This window comes from Epargyreus clarus, unplaced genomic scaffold (assembly GCF_041222505.1).
Source record: "Epargyreus clarus isolate Ecla_fem2 unplaced genomic scaffold, WU_Ecla_fem_2.2 ptg000003l, whole genome shotgun sequence".
NCBI classification, from domain to species: domain Eukaryota; kingdom Metazoa; phylum Arthropoda; class Insecta; order Lepidoptera; family Hesperiidae; genus Epargyreus; species Epargyreus clarus.
This window is the reverse complement of record NW_027332211.1, coordinates 17,291,035-17,306,588: the sequence shown is the minus strand read 5'-3', so window position 1 is coordinate 17,306,588 and position 15,554 is coordinate 17,291,035. Positions and strand designations below refer to the sequence as shown.

Sequence of the window (15,554 nt, the reverse complement as noted above, 5' to 3'; positions counted from 1 at the left end):
CCTATGCTAATAGTGCATATTGACCTTACACAAATACAAAAATCAGCATAATATCACGTGGATTTAAGATTTAGAAAATCTGTTTTTATCTACTTAGAAGTAATTCAATCGATAGACAACGTAATTTAAATAATCTGGTTATTCGATTATTCTTCCGTTGAACGTTTAATTGTTAAAATATGCTTGAAAATAATGTATATATGTATCGTATAATATAATCATTAAATTTGCATTCGCCATCATGTAAGTTCCGCATCATCAAATGCATTCAAGTTTTAAATTTAGAAAACAAGGCTATTATATTAATTTAAGTAAAAAGTTTAAGTAATAGAAATTTAGATCAAATTTAAATTACGTTTACTACAACTTGCTACCTATGGAACTATTTTTTAACATGAAAATTCTATTTTCGCCTCGGAAGGTACGCAAATTAATATTTCTTCAACGAAAAGAAAAACCAGATTATTTAAATTCGGTAATCGAAGGCAAAACCGTTTCTTTGATAGACTTCGGATAGGACTTTTATCCTATCTGGGGTTAATTACAATATCCTTAGCTGGCAACAGCATTTACCATCAGGCAGACTGCATGCGCATTTTCGACATGAATAATATTGAAGTTAAAAAATCTATTTGGGATCCATAGATATATTATACTAAGTAGGATAATATATCTATGTTGGGATCGGGGCCGATGTCATTGACACTTGTCATTCCACTACATACAAAAATATAACAACATTGATCATAGAGATTCGTGTGTGCGTTTAACAAATCATGTTCAATAATCATCTCAAACAATGGTTAGCGCACTACAGACAAAAAATACTCAACCGCAAAAAATTACAGCAAGATGAGGTTGTGTAACAAGTCCTCAAATCTCTGCATCATGACGTCATGCGTCGGCATCCATCTTAGCATCTGACAGGTGTAATGAGGCGAAAACGCAATGGTCCCCGGTCATACGCGGTTGTGGTCTAAGGTATAAGATGTTGTGATGAAGGGTCAAATGCAACCATTTACTACTGTTATATTTTTATACTAAGTCTGTTTGGCTCTACAGTTTGATAGAAATGATTAAATAGTTACTTACATACGGGTTTCCATCATAATGTTCTGCTTTTATAATATAGGAGTGGCCCCCTGAAGACTAAGCTAGAACGCCTCGGAAAAGTATGTCTCCCTTACCACACCCTTCAATCCAGAACACAGCAACGTTTAACACTGCTGTTATGAGGCAGAAGTAGGTGTGGCGGTGGTGCTGCCGGAGTTGAACCACAAAGGGTTCCACCACCTTCGTTCTGGGATAGCAAAGCATTTCTGCGATGTACTTCAAGTAAAACAACCTGATAATTATAACTAGCAAATGTTTTTCCTGCCAGGCATGGGCCGTGGCGGAGGATCATATTTTTCTATTCAATATTTTGACATGCATAGCCCATGTTTGCGCGGGTTTGTTATGCTGTGTACGTTTGTGTTGTAGTAGATACTCGTAAATACGTTAATACGCATTATATAGAACAATACTATTTTGTCTGCCGAAGCGCGCGTCTGACATGCTCTATTTCTTTTAAGGGAGTCTCTAGCTTGCTTTCCATTCTCCTGTAGAGATCGACTATCACATCTTATCCAGCAAAAATAGCAGCGTCTTCTGAAGTTGTCTACTGCGGTCACCAATACCGATGCCTATGACAAATCTCAACTAAGGTTCCAAATGGAAAACAGAGATATTATCTCTCATGCTCTCATGACTTGCACCTCATCTCCGTCAGTTATTGTTAAATTTCGGTGTAGCAACAAACATTAGCACACCTGCGTCCTTTAACGACCATGTCGACACTAGATGTTTATTAAAGTAGATGGATATCTTATTTGTATCCGATCACTACAGATTTGATGTAGAAATGTTATTGACGATCTCTTTTTATCTCAATTAGTCTTTATGTGCTTTAAAATAAAGTAGGACTCCATATGTTGCTCTCTTTGTTCTTTTGACGACCCGCGTGGCGGAGCGGTCACCATGCCGGTCTGACGCGCAGAGGGTCCCGGGTTCGATCCCCGGCCAAACAGATTTCTAAATGATGAACTTAGATTTCTGATTCTGGGTCTGGGTGTTTGTGTATTTGTCTCTGTGTGTGTCCATAGCACCCGCGACTCAGGGAATCCTAGTGTGGGGCTGTGAGTGTAGAAAGCGTTTTTTTTTTGTGATTTAGAACTCTAGGTTCGCCTCCTGAGGCACTATCGCTTTACGAATTTCTGCCTTAACAGTAGTTTAAAGTTGCATTAGTCAAGGGCAACGTCAGCCGATGACCCGGGGGTCAGTTGATGTACAAAACAGTAGTTTTGGCATTTGCTGCCATAGGGCGGGAAAGGGAGGAGCGCAGCAATTGTGCAAGACACTTAAGAACGTCGACTGCTCTTTTCACCCATTGCTGACGCCCTTGGCTATTGTGTTTTAGTTCGAAGGGTGTGATAAACGCTATATATTAATCAAAAAATGACTTGATTACAGAATATGTCCATGGGCGACAGTTGTCACTTACAATCAGGTGAACTACATGTTCGTTTCCACTTAAATGATTAAACGTAAGTTAGATTGAGATATCCGGCATTAGGTAAGGGTTCGAGATTTAAGGAAACATGTACTGACGACACATTGATCAACTAAAAACAAGTGCATTATAAAACCGTTTATAATTTTTATTACATAAAGTCTAGAGGGCATGTCAACGACCGCCCAAGACCACTTTCCCGCAAGCTGGCCTTGTGCACGCGGCCTTACGTCGTAATTATAAAATCACCCACATAACGGTTATTTCATCGGTCTCGGTGTGCACACAATGAAATTGTGGGTAAACTAAAAGTTGTAATGACCATTTTAGTCCGCGGTCCCGGCCATCATGAGATGTAATCGCCTATGCGTGGTTTTAAGATAACATTTGCGTGATTCGATTGTGATTTGTTGCCGTCCGTTGCTACCGTCGTACTGGTATAAGTAAATCAGATACATACACTCTTTAAATGTAACAAAATTTAACAAGTATTTTTTTGGTAATGTTCAGCTAAGTATCTGTTTGATACGGGGTAAACTACAGAATTTTCACAAAACTCTATAGAAAGTGACTTCCTACTTTTATACTAGGTACCCGAGGTATCTGATTAAAATACTTTGCGCAATCGTCATATAGACGGAAACTTGACATTAAAAATGTTATTGACATTTTTATGCAATCAACTCCGTTCGACACACGTATGTGTCTCTCGTGTCACCAATCTGTGATCAACATAGGTGATAGTAACACTTCCCGCAAACAATCAATACCTCTGTATCGAGTTACATCAATTACCAAATACGAATAACTGGGCCACATATATAACCATCAAAACATTTTATTATTATGTCACCCGCACACTCACGGCGATCGATTCGTGCGCCGGACGTAATCGAGCTCGTTCTTGACATGACACGCGACACCGCCCTTCAAACATAAGGCTGCACAAAATCACAAACAAACCAGCCACTGTCTTTAGTTACACCGATGTGGGTTAATAAATAATTCATATTGTGCTCTAGCGGACCCAGCGAACGTTGTGTTGCCATATAAATAAAAAAATGTTAAGGGTGAACAACCCTTATCACTTAGGGGTATGAAAAATAGACAGTAGCCGATTCTCAGACCTATTGAATATGCATATACAATTTGGTGAAAATCGGTAAAGCCGTTTCGGAGAAATACCTACGGTAACTCACATTTTATATGTAACATGAATTTGAAAGTAGAATGTAGAACGGTTATGACTTGACAGGAATGTACCAGCGCCACATTTTTAGCGTGAGGTATATTAGTTCTGCGCTTCGGTGGAAGGGTGTGGATGACTTGATTTACATAATATAAGGCGAACATCTTAGGTGTAGGAAGGTATCTGTGATCGGTTTCAGATAGAATCTCTGTTCTATATGGAATTGGTTACAGATGTCCTTGGGCGGCAGTGAGCACTTACCATCAGATGAACTGCATGCTTGTCAGCTACATCAATATTATATATTATATCTTTACATATATGTATATATTTCTTATGTGCGTGTGTATGTCACTGAACTCCTCCTAAGCGACTGGACTGATTTTGATGAAATTTGTTGTGTGTGTTCAAGGGGACTTGAGAATGGTTTAGATTCACAATTTAGTCCGTGGGAAAAGGTTTTTTTTTAATTAATTTTTAATTCGTAAGTAGTTATAGAATCGGAAACTATGCATTTGATCAAGTGATGATCTTTAGTAAAGTTGTTGTCCAAGAGCCCACGAGGGTTTGGGAGTTGGTAAGAACAATTTTCGACGGATGGCACCAACGTCATTCCAATGCAGGTACAAATTTTCCGTTTTATGTATGTTATTATTATTTCTTTAAAATGCGGGCGAAGCCGCGGGCACCACTAGTATTATATAAAAATACATTATTCTATCTATATAACATTGTTCAGTTTTGTCTATGGTTCTACGTATTAATTATCTGTCGTTGGTATTAATTTTAATCTGTAGGATTATAAGCATAGAGATTTATAGTTTGAAATAGTTCGTTGTAGTACCGTTGTCGTCGTGTCGTTCGCGGTGGCGGGAGCCTGATGGCTTCCGCCACCGGGATTTATTCTTGTTTCGAGAAGCTTCGGAGTCGTCGGTCGCGCTCGCGCATATTTGTCGTTTTAGTTATACTCCGAAGTAGAAGCCACTATTCGTATTCGTAGCGTTTCTTTTAAATTCGCGTTAACTTCATTGTTCGCGGTGCAACGTGCTGTAAGATCGACGCCACGTGAGAAGAGGAAGAAGGTAGAGGTAACCGGTAGACCATTCCGAGGTAAGACTAGCTAGCTCGAGCTTAGGGTGAGTTGAAGGTGCCTTATACCTAGTACAAGAGGCTGCGCCCAACAGCAGCAGGTGAGTGCGTGACCCTATAGCACTTTGCATCTTATTTTTCGTATATACAGTCCACTTAACCTTCTTCGGGACACGGTCATCCTGTCCATCGAAGAGAGGAACATTCGGTTCCTTATTTGTTCTAACGGCCGCGGAAATCTTAATATTTTCGGTCTCGGAGCCGAATTCATAACATTTTTGGCCATCGTGCCGGATGTATGTTTAACATTTTTGGTCTTCGAGACGAATTCACAACATTTTGGTCACTTCGGCGGATCTTAATTGTTCCATCGTCCTAAACACCATTTTTGCTATTTTCCGTCGACCGAACATAACGAACATTGAAATTAATTTTATCGTGTCGTATTTCGCTAAAGAAACGAACATTTACGTAAAGTGGCTTCTAAATTTGTCGTTTCGTGTCGTATTTCGTATTAGATTTGCTATTTTGTATTGCATTTCTATAAAATTTCGTAATTTTCGTTTTGTCGATTAACATTTTATGTTGAGGGTGGGTGTGATTCTTTACATCTCATCACTTTGTTAGTTGTACTTAGGTCCCGCCATCTTTGCGCTATTTTTATTAATAGTCGTTGGTTGTCAGTATTGCATTGCGCCATATTTATTTGTCGTTGGTCATATTGTCAATACTGTCCAATTGTATTAGACTTTGACGTATTATTGTGTCGAAGTCAGCTGTCAGTGACATTGCAATTATTTGCTATTGTTGTCGATTTCGTTAAGTTTATAAACTTATATCAATTAATGACAATGTCTACTGGGAGCAACGAAAGTGGCGCAAGTGATGGGGACGTTAATAGGATTGCCCGGGATTACAGTATGATGCGATTGGAGTATATAGCGGGATCGGATATGACAGGCTGCGTTGAGGAGGACCTTAGGGAACTTTCAAATGAATTCCATAAAGCGCAAATAAATTTATTGCGTTCATTAAGTGCTGCCCAACGCCAGTCTGAAATTGGTGTAACTGCATCATTTGATACAAAATTTAGAAGTGTTTTGGCCCGTCTGCGGCATTTAAATAGTGACCGTCAGATTAAACAAGAAGTAGTTTCGGGTTTTGCTAAGCTGCCTAAAATTAACATTAAGCCATTCGATGGTAAGCTAGAAAATTGGTTATCGTTTAAACAATTATTTGAGTCGTTGATCCATAATAGAAATATTCCTAATGTGGAAAAGTTACATTACTTGTTAACTTGTGTCGAAAATAAAGCGTATGATTTAATCAGGAACTTTCCACTCACGGATGAAAATTATATAGACGCATATGATACACTTAATAAATATTATAATAAGAAGCGCTATATAACGGCCTCCTATTATCAAAAGTTGTTGTCATGTGAGCCAGTGAAAACAAAATCAGCTGTAGAACTTGAGCGTGTTCATAGAACTTTTGTGGAGAATTTAAGTGTTTTGGAAAAGTTTGGATTACCAGATAAGAACTTCATGTTGTTCCATTTATTTTGGTCAAAATTAGATCGGGCCACAAAAGAATCATTTCAATTAGAATTTAATTCAGATGAGATACCAGAGTTCACTCAAGTTCAGGATTTTGTTGAGAAACAAGTTAGGGCATTATGTGAGGTAACTCCGAACCCAATATTAAGTAATGTAGGAATATCAAAAGAACCGAAACCAAGTAACTTTAAAAAGTCCAAATCCTCATTTGTCGTGTCGGGAGTGACTTGTGACTTTTGTACTGGCCAACATAGTCTTTCATCATGTAAGAATTTTCTAAATTTAGATATAGATTCTCGATTTAAATTCATTAAAAATAAAAATCTTTGTATCCGTTGCTTTTCGAAAACTCATAGGGTAAAAACTTGTCGAGTCCCTATAAGTTGTGGTGTATGTGGGTGTTCACATAACACATTGTTACATTTTAAAAAATCGGTTACACCGTCCGCTGATAGCAATTCCCGACCTGATACTGAAGTTGTTAGTTCCATTAATAATAATGCACAACTGAGTAATATTGTTTTAACTTCTGTCGGTGGTAAAAGTACAATCTTGTTTTCTACAGCTAAGGTTCTTATAAAAGATAGTTGGGGAAACTTTCAACCTGTAAGGGTGTTGTTGGATTGTGCAAGCGCTTGCAACTTTATTTCGGTACTATGTGCAAAGCGCCTCGGGTTATGTATTAAAAACACTAAACAATCAATAAATGGAATCGGATCTTCTGTTGCTGAGTCTCGTGGTTCACTATGTTGTGAAATAAAATCCTATAACTCAAATAAAATCGATTTTAAGTTTGAAGCTTTTGTTTTGTCGTCGATATGTAGTGACCAACCTGCACATTTTGTTGATTCTTGTGGTTGGTCACATATTAGGAATTTACCTTTGGCTGATCCAGACTTCGCTCGTCCAGGGGCTATTGATATGCTATTGAATGCAGATATATTTGCTTCATCTCTCATACCTGGTCTGAGACGAGGGAGGCCGGGACAACCAAAGGCTCTAAATACTATATTTGGTTGGATTCTAATGGGTGAGTGTGAGGTAGATCACACACACAACTGTCGTAATGATAAACAGAGTGATTGTTTTTTCGTCGATAACTCTTATTTATCAAATATAAAATTAGATAATACTTTAAAAAGATTCTGGGAAACAGAAGAGGTTCGCACTCCTGTCTGTAAAATCCTTTCGAAGGAGGATCAAGCCTGTGAAAATTATTTCACTAATAATTATAGTCGTAACGATGATGGTAGATTTGTGGTGCCTCTTCCATTCATGAATCCTGCAGTAAAGCCATCGTTCTCTCATTCCCGTGAAATTGCTTTAAAAAGATTTCTCTCTCTCGAGCGAAGACTTAATATAAATGTTGAATTTAGAGATGCCTACGTTCGGTTCATGAATGAGTATGAGGTTGCCGGTCATATGGAGCAGGTGGATCCCCCGACTTCAAGCGTTGGGAAGTTTTATTATATCCCTCATCACGGAGTATTGCGACCAGATTCTGTTAGCACCCCACTTCGTACTGTGTTCGATGCAAGTTGTAGAGATGCTAATGGATTGTCTTTGAATGATACGCTACTTGCTGGGCCTAAACTGCAAACTAATATTTTCGATTTACTTATTCGGTTCCGTTGGCATGCTGTCGTTTTTACTGGTGACGTCAAACAGATGTATAGACAAATCTTGGTTTGTAGAGATGACACCGAGTACCTACGCATTCTGTGGCGCCCATCTGCTGACGGTCCGATACGTGACTATAGGCTTCGCACGGTCACTTATGGCGTATCATCTGCACCGTTTCAGGCTCTTCGTGCGATCGCTCAACTAGCAGAAGACTCTACCCAAGAACTTCCGGCTGCCTCTACAGTTCTTAGTAGAGACATTTATGTCGATGATATCGTGTCGGGCGCTGACTCGGTAGAGCAAGCTCTACAATTGCGCTCGGAACTCACCAAAATTTTGTCGTCTGGTGGTTTCCATTTAAGAAAGTGGACATCTAATTGTAGTGAGTTTTTCGTTGATCTTCCATCTTCTGACTTATACTCAGAAGAATTTAAACATTTCGAAGAGATGTCAGACCTCTCCTTAAAAATTTTGGGACTTTTATGGCATCCGCAATCGGATGATTTTAGATTTCGTGTCGTCAACCCCGATGATTCTAGGTGCACCAAACGTACCATACTCTCCCATATTGCGCGGATTTATGACCCTTTGGGATTTCTAGCGCCGATTACGTTTTATGCTAAATATCTTATGCAACTTCTTTGGACTTCGGGAGTTTCATGGGACGATAATGTGCCACCTCACATTGCACACGAGTGGTTGCGATTTAAGTCTCAATTGTCGTCTTTAGTTTCGATTACCATTCCTCGGCGTATGGTAAATTCTTTCTTGTCGTTACAGTTGCATGGCTTCTGTGACGCTTCAGAACGTGGCTATTGTGCTGTCACATTCTTTCGTGTCGTTGAGGCGGATGGCTCTACATCCGTTTATTTTTGTTGCGCAAAGTCGAAAGTCGCGCCTTTGCGAAAATTGTCGATTCCAAGATTGGAACTTTTAGCTGCTGTCTTGTTATCTACTTTAATGGAATCAGTGGTAGAGGCTTTAAAACCATTTCATGCAGTTCAAGAACTTTACGCATGGTCTGACTCTACTGTCACTTTGGCTTGGATTAAATCTTGTCCATCCAAGTGGAAAACGTTTGTGGCGAATAGAGTCAGCCACATTCAGAGTAGAGTAGCTCCTGACCATTGGCGTCACGTGAGCTCTAGTTCGAATGCTGCTGATATTGGTTCTCGTGGTACGCTTCCAGCTGACCTCGTTGACTGTTCCATGTGGTGGAAGGGCCCTTCATGGCTTGTAGAGCCAGAGAATGATTGGCCTTCTTCATTATTGGTAGAACAGGACACAGACTCTATCGCAGAAGAACAAAGGATTCTTAGCCTTCTGTCACCGGAAAAGGTGAATCTCGTTAGCGATTTGTTAAATCGTTTTTCGTCGCTTTCGAAAGTAAAGCGTGTTTTGTCATTTTGTTTTCGTTTCGCTCATAATTTGAGAAATTATAAAAATAAATTTGTCGGTGCATTACAGCCTTGTGAGCTACGTCAAGCTTTTGAGTTGCTCATAAAGCAAGCATAAGTAGAGTCGTTTTCGTTTGAATTGGATTGTCTCAGTAAAGGTTCGCCTAATTCGCTACCCAAAGCCTTGCGTAAATTGTCTCCTTTCGTTGATGACGCGGGTATTTTAAGGGTGGGCGGTCGGTTAGCTAACGCTAATGTAGAGTTTACCGTTAGACATCCTATTCTTTTGCCTCGTAATCATAGATTAACATTTCTTATTATCGATGAGTACCATAAGAAATCCATGCATCCTGGTGCTCAAACTCTACAAAATTTACTTTCGCAAGATTTTTGGATTCTCTCGCCTAAACGAACTATTTGTTCTGCAGTTGTTGCTCTCTGTCGTGAGCGTGGTGTGCGAATCTAGAAGTATTTCTTATCATTTTCGTAAATTAGTTTCGTTTCAACGTAACTCTTTCTTGTCGTAGGTTATTAATTTGTGTCGTTTTCTTAAGTTAGTTACATTTTCACGTAAATCTTTCGTGTCGTAGTTCATAATCTGTGTCGTTTTCGAAATAGTTACGTTTTAACTTAACTCTTTCTTGTCGTAGGTTAAGTAATTTGTGTTTTATGTTTGTTGTTTTCGTAAATACGTAGTATTTAGGTGGGCGGTATGTTCAGTTTTGTCTATGGTTCTACGTATTAATTATCTGTCGTTGGTATTAATTTTAATCTGTAGGATTATAAGCATAGAGATTTATAGTTTGAAATAGTTCGTTGTAGTACCGTTGTCGTCGTGTCGTTCGCGGTGGCGGGAGCCTGATGGCTTCCGCCACCGGGATTTATTCTTGTTTCGAGAAGCTTCGGAGTCGTCGGTCGCGCTCGCGCATATTTGTCGTTTTAGTTATACTCCGAAGTAGAAGCCACTATTCGTATTCGTAGCGTTTCTTTTAAATTCGCGTTAACTTCATTGTTCGCGGTGCAACGTGCTGTAAGATCGACGCCACGTGAGAAGAGGAAGAAGGTAGAGGTAACCGGTAGACCATTCCGAGGTAAGACTAGCTAGCTCGAGCTTAGGGTGAGTTGAAGGTGCCTTATACCTAGTACAAGAGGCTGCGCCCAACAGCAGCAGGTGAGTGCGTGACCCTATAGCACTTTGCATCTTATTTTTCGTATATACAGTCCACTTAACCTTCTTCGGGACACGGTCATCCTGTCCATCGAAGAGAGGAACATTCGGTTCCTTATTTGTTCTAACGGCCGCGGAAATCTTAATATTTTCGGTCTCGGAGAAAAATTGATGGTCTGAAGTAGTTCCAGCTCCACATGTACCATTAGGTTAAGTTTGACATTGTAAAAAACATTTTTTTAAGATATGTGTTATGTAGTTTCTTTCGTTGCTCTTACTCCATAACGAAACACCTTGTGAAGTGATGGTAGTTGTATCGACATTAAAAAAGTGCTTTGTAAAGAACCTATTTTGAATTTAAAAAAATGATTTGATGGTTGTTTCCTACTCAAATGGAGCAAGTAACACTACGGTGTGATAACAGTCGTCATAATTAATTAAGTTTTGAGGTTGGCAACCTTAAGCAAATCACTTGCATAACGTGTAAAAGTAGAACACTAATATTTATATATTCGTACAGAAGTGATGTGATGGCCGATTTTAATATTATGTGGTATATTATACGTAATATGTATTCTAGTTATGCAACTATTTGTCTGTCTGTCTGATATAGTTATAGTTTAATAGGAAGATTTTCTTTATATACCCAATGAAGAAACAAAACAATCACTTAAGTTCGGAACTGGTTTCAATGGCAATCTGTAATCAACACCAGATAGGGATAAAGTCCTACCGGAGGTCGTCTACAGATATCTTGCTACCCCTGATGACTAATGATCGTTATAAATAATTAATTAATTTATACATTATTTGTCACCCTAAAATATAAATTTGAAAATTTCAAGGAGGCAGACATTGACAAATTTTGATCTTTGGTAGGCCTAATGCTTCGCCTAAATTGAATAGATCAAATATTAATAACAGGTGACGATTGGAATCCCTCTTAGATAGAAACAGTAGTAATACATACTACGTAGGTACACAAAATAATTCAGCATATCGATACCTTAATTCGCAAATTGGAGTTGGCTCCACTTTTAATCAATTTTTTTTTTATTTATTTTGATTTCGTTCAACGCCATTTACTAATAAGTGGAGTTGGCTGATTTGCGAATTAAGGTATCAATATGTATATTAAAAATGTATAATTCCGTTAATCGCATAACCGTTATATCGACCTTCAATATCCTTTCCGATATATTTAATTAATCCTTTCCGGTCAAACACATGTTAGATCTCTGACGACCGTGCTACGCCCATTACAGATGACTACCGTTACATGTAGTTTCCGTCCATAAAACATTTAAAAAAAAAATAACAAAAAAATACAACCGACTTCTATGTCACTACAAAGTAAAAAACAATTGAAATAAATGTTGGTTTAGTACATATTTGTGAAGTCGGCGCTCAATATATTTCGTTGGATAACGATGTAAACAGCGTGTCTAATATGAGAGCCGACTTCAGAAATATGTACTAAACCAACATTTATTTCAATTATTTTTTACTTTGTAGTGATTATTAGGTAACACTGGTTATTAGGTAGAAAAAGAAGATATAAAAGTAACAAAAATATTGATAAAAATCCATTTCGTATCCCTCAGAGTATCATATTATAACAGACTAATGCCTCCCTTTAAGTTTTTCTCTGTATAACAAAAGCAATAATTTTACTTTTATTGTTTTTGTTATATTTTACGTTTTTACTGTTTTTCTTTACTTTCCACTAATCTTTTTACCACTTTTATACAATGTTACGTAATGAAAATTTCTCACAGCATGCAGTATTCGATTGACTGTGTAAATCGATTTGTTACAGCCATCGATACACGTGGTGATCGATTCTTATCGATAATACTCTCACTTTTCAATGCTGAAAGAATTGAATTAAGTATTATGGTAAATTTTCTATTGGATAACATTTTTTTAAATGCAATAACAAAGAAAGTTCCAGACCACCTGATGGTGACCTCTACCGCACATAGATATCTGAAAACAACCCTAAATAAAACAAGATTTGTCTAAATTCGATCATATAAGAGTTATTTACCTGTGCGGACTAAATCGGAATGTCTCATGGATCTTTGTATATCCTACAAAATAATAAACAACAGCATTTGGCATTAACGTTATGAAATTAAAATAAATAAAGTGATGAGTGAAATTGTGTTACTTTTACTCATATACGTTATTTTCAAAGTTAGAAAATAACTATTTAATTACTAATAAAAATCAGTAACAAATTTAAAAACATCGCATAAAAACACTCACATATATAAGACAACACAAATACATACATTTCATTTCATACATTTTCATTTCAAATTTCATTTTATATTACTTCTACTTCCTTTCAAACGCAGTATAAAAGATTAAATTTTGGATTAGTTTACTTTCCACTTATTTTATCTTGTCATTGATAACACAATATAATGAGCGAGAATGAACATTAAAATAAACTTAAATTTCACAAAAAAAATCTAAAGATTCATTGCTGCAAAATAACTAAATAAAAACGTAATGTTATAATCTACACACATATCAAATATCAATCATATTTTTGATGGACGAGAAATCTCGTATCATCGCAGCCACATTAGATGACCATGGCTAAACAAATGCAGACATTCACGAGCTCTCACCACTATACCCAGAAACATTCTCGGGAAACGAAGAAACTAAATCTTACGATTACGACTTTAGCCAATCATGCTGTGTTTCGAAAATAAAAAGCACTTACTTTGCGTTACTTTGCGAAAATACAAGCAATTAAGTCGTGAGTATGTAGCGCCACTTTTTTCTGGATTTAATTTTGCAGCAGTTTACGAACTATTTCAACTACTTTAAAAATTGATAAGTAAAGAAGAAACATGGCTTATTTATTGTTATAATAAAGTAGTAGGAATCGAGCATGCAGTCCATCTGATGCTATGAAGCGGAAGATAGTTATCTGTAATCAACCTTGTTGTTAATTGGCAGAAATGGGTGCCTCCAAAGTCGAAGCACAAAGAGTTCCAAAGAGTGTCTGTTATAGAGTTGGAATATCATTACGATTTCACGAATTGCAGACGCGTCGTTAAATAATATATTTATGTAGATAAATAGAAAGATAACAAGAAAATTATAAATCTTACGTACGTATGCAACCAGTAACCATGTAATGATTCAAATGATTCGAAATTACACGTTTGATAGCAATATCGGTGTTGCATTTTGCACGCAAACGCATTTACGTAAGAGCGAAAACAACGTGAAATTACAGTTTAGTCTATTACCCAACACTAGTAGGCCTTGATCTTCAATCTACTGCTTTATCAAGGTCATAGATTATATATAGAAGAAGTATTTTTGAGGAGAGAATTTTACGAGGCGTTCCAAGATATTTCTCAGGGATTATCACGTATCTGTGGTCTCAGGTAGTGTTCTAATCCTATCTGAGGTTGACTTATGGGCGGTACGTGCCATTTACTGTCAGATATACTCGTTTAATTTATTTATTTAATTTTATTTTATTTGATTGTTTGTTAGAAATGGATTTTTCTACGCCAAAATCGCGCAAATATTAATATTTTCATGATACTACATGAAAAACCGTTTGTCTGTTTTATCATTTTGTAATTTAATGTTAAAAAAGACAAACCGATACAAAATGGGTTTTGCTAAATTCTACTACGAAATACGGACAGAGGAATTGGCAATGGCTTTTCCTGTTGCTTTCATCTTTTATGGTAGGACACACACAGACGTCAGGAAAAACGCACTATTACATTTTGATAGAGTCTAACTCAGTATACTAAATAACGAAATGGCGGTTAACTTGAAGCCTCATTTAATTAAACCCACACGTACAATAATTTATTTGTATAATTAAGCGCTAAGCGCTAATCTAAATAAATTAACACACCATGGTGCATAAATAAAATATATCTTCGAAAATCTGTATTCTGAGCCTTGTGGAAAAATAGTGCGCTTCACATTCTTTTCCGATTGAATAATAAATTAGTATTAGGCTTCGTTATAATTTATTAATGCGATTACGCGATCATAGACACGAGTAGTTTGTCCGCAAATTGATAATCTTTGTATCTATATAAAAATAATCTACTATGTCCGTAACAGTAGTCTATAAAACCAATTAATATTTCGTTGTAAACCGATGTTTTCTTTTCTTTGCCGTTATAGCAAGTGACGAACAATTTCTAATACGCACTTATAAAAAAAAGAGTTACTTGTTTAGCATTCAAATATCGAACCCCACTCCTGAGAAGCTAAACTTCAACCAATTTTCTTTCACTGCTTTATTTATTTTACTATCAGATAATACGTTCTTTACATTAGAACATTTTTCTCTACATTCTAAAGAAAGTTTTCCTTGTCACTTGCTACACGGGTAATTTATTACCTTTCTGAGTTATTATACTTTTACGTGGCCTATTAAGCTAGATTTATTTTCGGTTAGATTAGCCTGCACGTTGAAAGACCGCGGTTGAGACGAATGCCAGTCAAGCGATAACATTACTATTGAATGAATCACGTAGCTGTGAACGATACGTATCAATCTGTGTATTATATTACTGTATGTATTTTTCATTATAAATATTTTATAAGTACTTAATAAGTTTTAATTCAAAATTTTTTTGTGCAAATGATTCCTAATATAACTTATGTCGGATTTTAGGTACGTTATCATTATGATAAATTTGACACTAAAATAATAAAAAAATTAGGCAAATCATGTTTTAAATTTGAAATTATAATTGACTTAAATTGTGAAAAAAAGAATAAGAAGTGTCGATTAAGGCAATAGTAAAATTTCATATTTATACATTGTGGTTATACATGTAATATTTAAAATTGCCTAATGTATTATTTAATAATTTAGACTATCGGATATCAAGTAGATTGTAATGATAAATTTACGAAGCGGTGCGTTTTTATCTAATTACGAACATACATTCTTATTTCATCTACGTGAAAA

The 15,554-nt window shown here is 36.7% G+C and overlaps 1 protein-coding gene across 3 annotated transcripts in view; it reads left to right on the top strand.

Annotated features, from left to right (window-relative positions):
- M7BP (Myosin-7a binding protein) overlaps positions 1–15,554 on the top strand; it is a 104,739-nt gene that overhangs the window by 44,073 nt on the left and 45,112 nt on the right. The gene's annotated exons all lie outside the window — the stretch shown is intronic.